Source organism: Pristiophorus japonicus, chromosome 1 (genome assembly GCF_044704955.1).
Source record: "Pristiophorus japonicus isolate sPriJap1 chromosome 1, sPriJap1.hap1, whole genome shotgun sequence".
Taxonomy (NCBI): Eukaryota; Metazoa; Chordata; class Chondrichthyes; family Pristiophoridae; genus Pristiophorus; species Pristiophorus japonicus.
Genome location: NC_091977.1, coordinates 202,616,702 through 202,624,352, shown reverse-complemented (window position 1 = coordinate 202,624,352; position 7,651 = coordinate 202,616,702). Strand labels below are relative to the sequence as shown.

General features: G+C 68.4%; 1 protein-coding gene across 4 annotated transcripts in view; it reads left to right on the top strand.

Moving 5' to 3' along the window:
* Positions 1-253: 253 nt before the first annotated feature.
* uba6 (ubiquitin like modifier activating enzyme 6) overlaps positions 254-7,651 on the top strand; it is a 180,739-nt gene continuing 173,341 nt past the window's right edge. For all 4 annotated transcript variants that reach the window (XM_070886180.1, XM_070886172.1, XM_070886154.1 and 1 more), the window contains exon 1: positions 254-380. The gene's annotated coding sequence lies outside the window, so the exon portion shown is untranslated. The remainder of the gene's footprint in view (positions 381-7,651) is intronic.

The following is a 7,651-nucleotide window of genomic DNA, read 5'->3' as shown; positions in this document are numbered from 1 at the left end:
TTGGATGTCACAATTCTACAAAATAAGCTGTCAGTGCATTCACTGCTGGTTAGTTGATAGACTCTCTGCTCTGTGCAGTGAACCTAGCCGCACTGACTGCTAATTCTGCAGAGTAACCTGTAAGTACACTGATTGCTGGTAGCTGGCTAGTTGCTATTCTCTCTGGACTGACTCTGCAGTGCTGCCTGCACCTTGCTGTCTCTCTCTCGCTCCCTCTCTGTCTGTCTGTGTTGCTGGTGTCCCGGAAGTGTTTTGCGGCTGCAGTGGGTGGGGTGAAAGGTTACTCATTCACTCGCCGACAGACCGGGAGCCGGAGCTGGAGCCGGGCCGGGACTGAGACCAGCACCGCCGGGGAGTTTCGCCGTCTGTCCGCCCGCCGGGTGAGTGGCCCAGCCTGAGAGACCGGCCTGTGCCGTGGGCGTGTTCGGGGCGAGGGCCGGGAGGGGGCCGGCTGTGTGCGGGGACAGGCCCGGAGCGGGAGGGTGAGTAAGCAAAGGGAGCGCGAGAGAGAGGAGAGGCTCACCCTCCCTCGCATCACTCCCCTCACATCACACCCTCAATCCCCCCCTCGCATCACTCCCCTCACCCTCCCTCGCATCACTCCCCTCACATCACACCCTCAATCCCCCCCTCGCATCACTCCCCTCACCCTCCCTCGCATCACTCCCCTCACATCACACCCTCAATCCCCCCCTCGCATCACTCCCCTCACCCTCCCTCGCATCACTCCCCTCACATCACACCCTCAATCCCCCCCCGCATCACTCCCCTCACCCTCCCTCGCATCACTCCCCTCACATCACTCCCCTCACATCACACCCTCAATCCCCCCCTCGCATCACTCCCCTCACCCTCCCTCGCATCACTCCCTTCACATCACACCCTCAATCCCCCCCTCGCATCACTCCCCTCACCCTCCCTCGCATCACTCCCTTCACATCACACCCTCAATCCCCCCCTCGCATCACTCCCCTCACCCTCCCTCGCATCACTCCCCTCACATCACATCCTCAATTCCCCCCTCGCATCACTCCCCTCACCCCCCATCGCATCACTCCCCTCACCCTCCCTCACATCAATCCCCTCGCATCACTCCCCTCACCCTCCCTCACATCAATCCCCTCGCATCACTCCCCTCACATCACACCCTCAATCCCCCCCTCGCATCACTCCCCTCACCCTCCCTCGCATCACTCCCCTCACATCACACCCTCAATCCCCCCCTCGCATCACTCCCCTCACCCTCCCTCGCATCACTCCCCTCACATCACACCCTCAATCCCCCCTCGCATCACTCCCCTCACCCTCCCTCGCATCACTCCCCTCACATCACACCCTCAATCCCCACCTCGCATCACTCCCCTCACCCTCCCTCGCATCATTCCCCTCACATCACACCCTCAATCCCCCCCTCGCATCACTCCCCTCACCCTCCCTCGCATCACTCCCCTCACATCACACCCTCAATCCCCCCCTCGCATCACTCCCCTCACCCTCCCTCGCATCACTCCCCTCACATCACACCCTCAATCCCCCCCTCGCATCACTCCCCTCACCCTCCCTCGCATCACTCCCCTCACATCACATCCTCAATTCCCCCCTCGCATCACTCCCCTCACCCCCCATCGCATCACTCCCCTCACCCTCCCTCACCCTCCCTCACCCTCCCTCACATCAATCCCCTCGCATCACTCCCCTCACCCTCCCTCACATCAATCCCCTCGCATCACTCCCCTCACATCACACCCTCAATCCCCCCCTCGCATCACTCCCCTCACCCTCCCTCGCATCACTCCCCTCACATCACACCCTCAATCCCCCCCTCGCATCACTCCCCTCACCCTCCCTCGCATCACTCCCCTCACATCACACCCTCAATCCCCCCCTCGCATCACTCCCCTCACCCTCCCTCGCATCACTCCCCTACATCACACCCTCAATCCCCCCTCGCATCACTCCCCTCACCCTCCCTCGCATCACTCCCCTCACATCACACCCTCAATCCCCCCCTCGCATCACTCCCCTCACCCTCCCTCGCATCATTCCCCTCACATCACACCCTCAATTCCCCCCTCGCATCACTCCCCTCACCCTCCCTCGCATCACTCCCCTCACCCCCCATCGCATTACTCCCCTCACCCCCCATCGCATCACTCCCCTCACCCTCCCTCACCCTCCCTCACATCAATCCCCTCGCATCACTCCCCTCACCCTCCCTCGCATCACTCCCCTCACCCTCCCTCGCATCACTCCCCTCACCCTCCCTCGCATCACTCCCCTCACCCCCCCTCGCATCACTCCCCTCACCCCCCCTCGCATCACTCCCCTCACCTTCCCTCGCATCAATCCCCCTCACCCTCCCTCGCATCAATCCCCTCGCATCACTCCCCTCAGCCTCCCTCGCATCACTCCCCTCACCCTCCCTCGCATCACTCCCCTCACCCTCCCTCGCATCACTCCCCTCACCCTCCCTCGCATCAATCCCCTCACCCTCCCTCGCATCAATCCCCTCACCCTCCCTCGCATCAATCCCCTCACATCACTCCCCTCAGCCTCCCTCGCATCACTCCCCTCGGCCTCCCTCGCATCACTCCCCTCGGCCTCCCTCGCATCACTCCCCTCGGCCTCCCTCGCATCACTCCCCTCGGCCTCCCTCGCATCACTCCCCTCGGCCTCCCTCGCATCACTCCCCTCGGCCTCCCTCGCATCACTCCCCTCGGCCTCCCTCGCATCACTCCCCTCGGCCTCCCTCGCATCACTCCCCTCGGCCTCCCTCGCATCACTCCCCTCGGCCTCCCTCGCATCACTCCCCTCGGCCTCCCTCGCATCACTCCCCTCGGCCTCCCTCGCATCACTCCCCGCCCTCCTCGCATCACTCCCCTCGGCCTCCCTCGCATCACTCCCCTCGGCCTCCCTCGCATCACTCCCCTCGGCCTCCCTCGCATCACTCCCCTCGGCCTCCCTCGCATCACTCCCCTCGGCCTCCCTCGCATCACTCCCCTCGGCCTCCCTCGCATCACTCCCCTCGGCCTCCCTCGCATCACTCCCCTCGGCCTCCCTCGCATCACTCCCCTCGGCCTCCCTCGCATCACTCCCCTCGGCCTCCCTCGCATCACTCCCCTCGGCCTCCCTCGCATCACTCCCCTCGGCCTCCCTCGCATCACTCCCCTCGGCCTCCCTCGCATCACTCCCCTCGGCCTCCCTCGCATCACTCCCCTCGGCCTCCCTCGCATCACTCCCCTCGGCCTCCCTCGCATCACTCCCCTCGGCCTCCCTCGCATCACTCCCCTCGGCCTCCCTCGCATCACTCCCCTCGGCCTCCCTCGCATCACTCCCCTCGGCCTCCCTCGCATCACTCCCCTCGGCCTCCCTCGCATCACTCCCCTCGGCCTCCCTCGCATCACTCCCCTCGGCCTCCCTCGCATCACTCCCCTCGGCCTCCCTCGCATCACTCCCCTCGGCCTCCCTCGCATCACTCCCCTCGGCCTCCCTCGCATCACTCCCCTCGGCCTCCCTCGCATCACTCCCCTCGGCCTCCCTCGCATCACTCCCCTCGGCCTCCCTCGCATCACTCCCCTCGGCCTCCCTCGCATCACTCCCCTCGGCCTCCCTCGCATCACTCCCCTCGGCCTCCCTCGCATCACTCCCCTCGGCCTCCCTCGCATCACTCCCCTCGGCCTCCCTCGCATCACTCCCCTCGGCCTCCCTCGCATCACTCCCCTCGGCCTCCCTCGCATCACTCCCCTCGGCCTCCCTCGCATCACTCCCCTCGGCCTCCCTCGCATCACTCCCCTCGGCCTCCCTCGCATCACTCCCCTCGGCCTCCCTCGCATCACTCCCCTCGGCCTCCCTCGCATCACTCCCCTCGGCCTCCCTCGCATCACTCCCCTCGGCCTCCCTCGCATCACTCCCCTCGGCCTCCCTCGCATCACTCCCCTCGGCCTCCCTCGCATCACTCCCCTCGGCCTCCCTCGCATCACTCCCCTCGGCCTCCCTCGCATCACTCCCCTCGGCCTCCCTCGCATCACTCCCCTCGGCCTCCCCGCATCACTCCCCTCGGCCTCCCCCGCATCACTCCCCTCGGCCTCCCCCGCATCACTCCCCTCGGCCTCCCCCGCATCACTCCCCTCGGCCTCCCCGCATCACTCCCCTCGGCCTCCCCCGCATCACTCCCCTCGGCCTCCCCCGCATCACTCCCCTCGGCCTCCCCCGCATCACTCCCCTCGGCCTCCCCCGCATCACTCCCCTCGGCCTCCCCCGCATCACTCCCCTCGGCCTCCCCCGCATCACTCCCCTCGCCCTCCCCCGCATCACTCCCCTCGCCCTCCCCCGCATCACTCCCCTCGCCCTCCCCCGCATCACTCCCCTCGCCCTCCCCCGCATCACTCCCCTCGCCCTCCCTCGCATCACTCCCCTCGCCCTCCCCCGCATCACTCCCCTCGCCCTCCCTCGCATCACTCCCCTCGCCCTCCCTCGCATCACTCCCCTCGCCCTCCCCTCGCATCACTCCCCTCGCCCTCCCTCGCATCACTCCCCTCGCCCTCCCTCGCATCACTCCCCTCGCCCTCCCTCGCATCACTCCCCTCGCCCTCCCTCGCATCACTCCCCTCGCCCTCCCTCGCATCACTCCCCTCGCCCTCCCTCGCATCACTCCCCTCGCCCTCCCTCGCATCACTCCCCTCGCCCTCCCTCGCATCACTCCCCTCGCCCTCCCTCGCATCACTCCCCTCGCCCTCCCTCGCATCACTCCCCTCGCCCTCCCTCGCATCACTCCCCTCGCCCTCCCTCGCATCACTCCCCTCGCCTCCCTCGCATCACTCCCCTCGCCCTCCCTCGCATCACTCCCCTCGCCCTCCCTCGCATCACTCCCCTCGCCCTCCCTCGCATCACTCCCCTCGGCCCTCCCTCGCATCACTCCCCTCGGCCTCCCTCGCATCACTCCCCTCGGCCTCCCTCGCATCACTCCCCTCGGCCTCCCTCGCATCACTCCCCTCGGCCTCCCTCGCATCACTCCCCTCGGCCTCCCTCGCATCACTCCCCTCGGCCTCCCTCGCATCACTCCCCTCGGCCTCCCTCGCATCACTCCCCTCGGCCTCCCTCGCATCACTCCCCTCGGCCTCCCTCGCATCACTCCCCTCGGCCTCCCTCGCATCACTCCCCTCGGCCTCCCTCGCATCACTCCCCTCGGCCTCCCTCGCATCACTCCCCTCGGCCTCCCTCGCATCACTCCCCTCGGCCTCCCTCGCATCACTCCCCTCGGCCTCCCTCGCATCACTCCCCTCGGCCTCCCTCGCATCACTCCCCTCGGCCTCCCTCGCATCACTCCCCTCGGCCTCCCTCGCATCACTCCCCTCGGCCTCCCTCGCATCACTCCCCTCGGCCTCCCTCGCATCACTCCCCTCGGCCTCCCTCGCATCACTCCCCTCGGCCTCCCTCGCATCACTCCCCTCGGCCTCCCTCGCATCACTCCCCTCGGCCTCCCTCGCATCACTCCCCTCGGCCTCCCTCGCATCACTCCCCTCGGCCTCCCTCGCATCACTCCCCTCGGCCTCCCTCGCATCACTCCCCTCGGCCTCCCTCGCATCACTCCCCTCGGCCTCCCTCGCATCACTCCCCTCGGCCTCCCTCGCATCACTCCCCTCGGCCTCCCTCGCATCACTCCCCTCGGCCTCCCTCGCATCACTCCCCTCGGCCTCCCTCGCATCACTCCCCTCGGCCTCCCTCGCATCACTCCCCTCGGCCTCCCTCGCATCACTCCCCTCGGCCTCCCTCGCATCACTCCCCTCGGCCTCCCTCGCATCACTCCCCTCGGCCTCCCTCGCATCACTCCCCTCGGCCTCCCTCGCATCACTCCCCTCGGCCTCCCTCGCATCACTCCCCTCGGCCTCCCTCGCATCACTCCCCTCGGCCTCCCTCGCATCACTCCCCTCGGCCTCCCTCGCATCACTCCCCTCGGCCTCCCTCGCATCACTCCCCTCGGCCTCCCTCGCATCACTCCCCTCGGCCTCCCTCGCATCACTCCCCTCGGCCTCCCTCGCATCACTCCCCTCGGCCTCCCTCGCATCACTCCCCTCGGCCTCCCTCGCATCGTCACTCCCCTCGGCCTCCCCGCATCACTCCCCTCGGCCTCCCTCGCATCACTCCCCTCGGCCTCCCCTCGCATCACTCCCCTCGGCCTCCCCCGCATCACTCCCCTCGGCCTCCCCTCGCATCACTCCCCTCGGCCTCCCCCGCATCACTCCCCTCGGCCTCCCCGCATCACTCCCCTCGGCCTCCCCCGCATCACTCCCCTCGGCCTCCCCCGCATCACTCCCCTCGGCCTCCCTCGCATCACTCCCCTCGGCCTCCCTCGCATCACTCCCCTCGGCCTCCCTCGCATCACTCCCCTCGGCCCTCCCTCGCATCACTCCCCTCGGCCTCCCTCGCATCACTCCCCTCGGCCCTCCCTCGCATCACTCCCCTCGCCCTCCCTCGCATCACTCCCCTCGCCCTCCCTCGCATCACTCCCCTCGCCCTCCCTCGCATCACTCCCCTCGCCCTCCCTCGCATCACTCCCCTCGCCCTCCCTCGCATCACTCCCCTCGCCCTCCCTCGCATCACTCCCCTCGCCCTCCCTCGCATCACTCCCCTCGCCCTCCCTCGCATCACTCCCCTCGCCCTCCCTCGCATCACTCCCCTCGCCCTCCCTCGCATCACTCCCCTCGCCCTCCCTCGCATCACTCCCCTCGCCCTCCCTCGCATCACTCCCCTCGCCCTCCCTCGCATCACTCCCCTCGCCCTCCCTCGCATCACTCCCCTCGCCCTCCCTCGCATCACTCCCCTCGCCCTCCCTCGCATCACTCCCCTCGCCTCCCTCGCATCACTCCCCTCGCCCTCCCTCGCATCACTCCCCTCGCCTCCCTCGCATCACTCCCCTCGCCCTCCCTCGCATCACTCCCCTCGCCCTCCCTCGCATCACTCCCCTCGCCCTCCCTCGCATCACTCCCCTCGCCCTCCCTCGCATCACTCCCCTCGCCCTCCCTCGCATCACTCCCCTCGCCCTCCCTCGCATCACTCCCCTCGCCCTCCCTCGCATCACTCCCCTCGCCCTCCCTCGCATCACTCCCCTCGCCCTCCCTCGCATCACTCCCCTCGCCCTCCCTCGCATCACTCCCCTCGCCCTCCCTCGCATCACTCCCCTCGCCCTCCCTCGCATCACTCCCCTCGCCCTCCCTCGCATCACTCCCCTCGCCCTCCCTCGCATCACTCCCCTCGCCCTCCCTCGCATCACTCCCCTCGCCCCCCGCATCACTCCCCTCGCCTCCATCACTCCCCTCGCCCTCCCTCGCATCACTCCCTCGCCCTCCCTCGCATCACTCCCCTCGCCCTCCCTCGCATCACTCCCCTCGCCCTCCCTCGCATCACTCCCCTCGCCCTCCCTCGCATCACTCCCCTCGCCCTCCCTCGCATCACTCCCCTCGCCCTCCCTCGCATCACTCCCCTCGCCCTCCCTCGCATCACTCCCCTCGCCCTCCCTCGCATCACTCCCCTCGCCCTCCCTCGCATCACTCCCCTCGCCCTCCCTCGCATCACTCCCCTCGCCCTCCCTCGCATCACTCCTCGCCCTCCCCTCGCCCTCCCTCGCATCCCCCCCCCCCATCTTCCCCCTCGG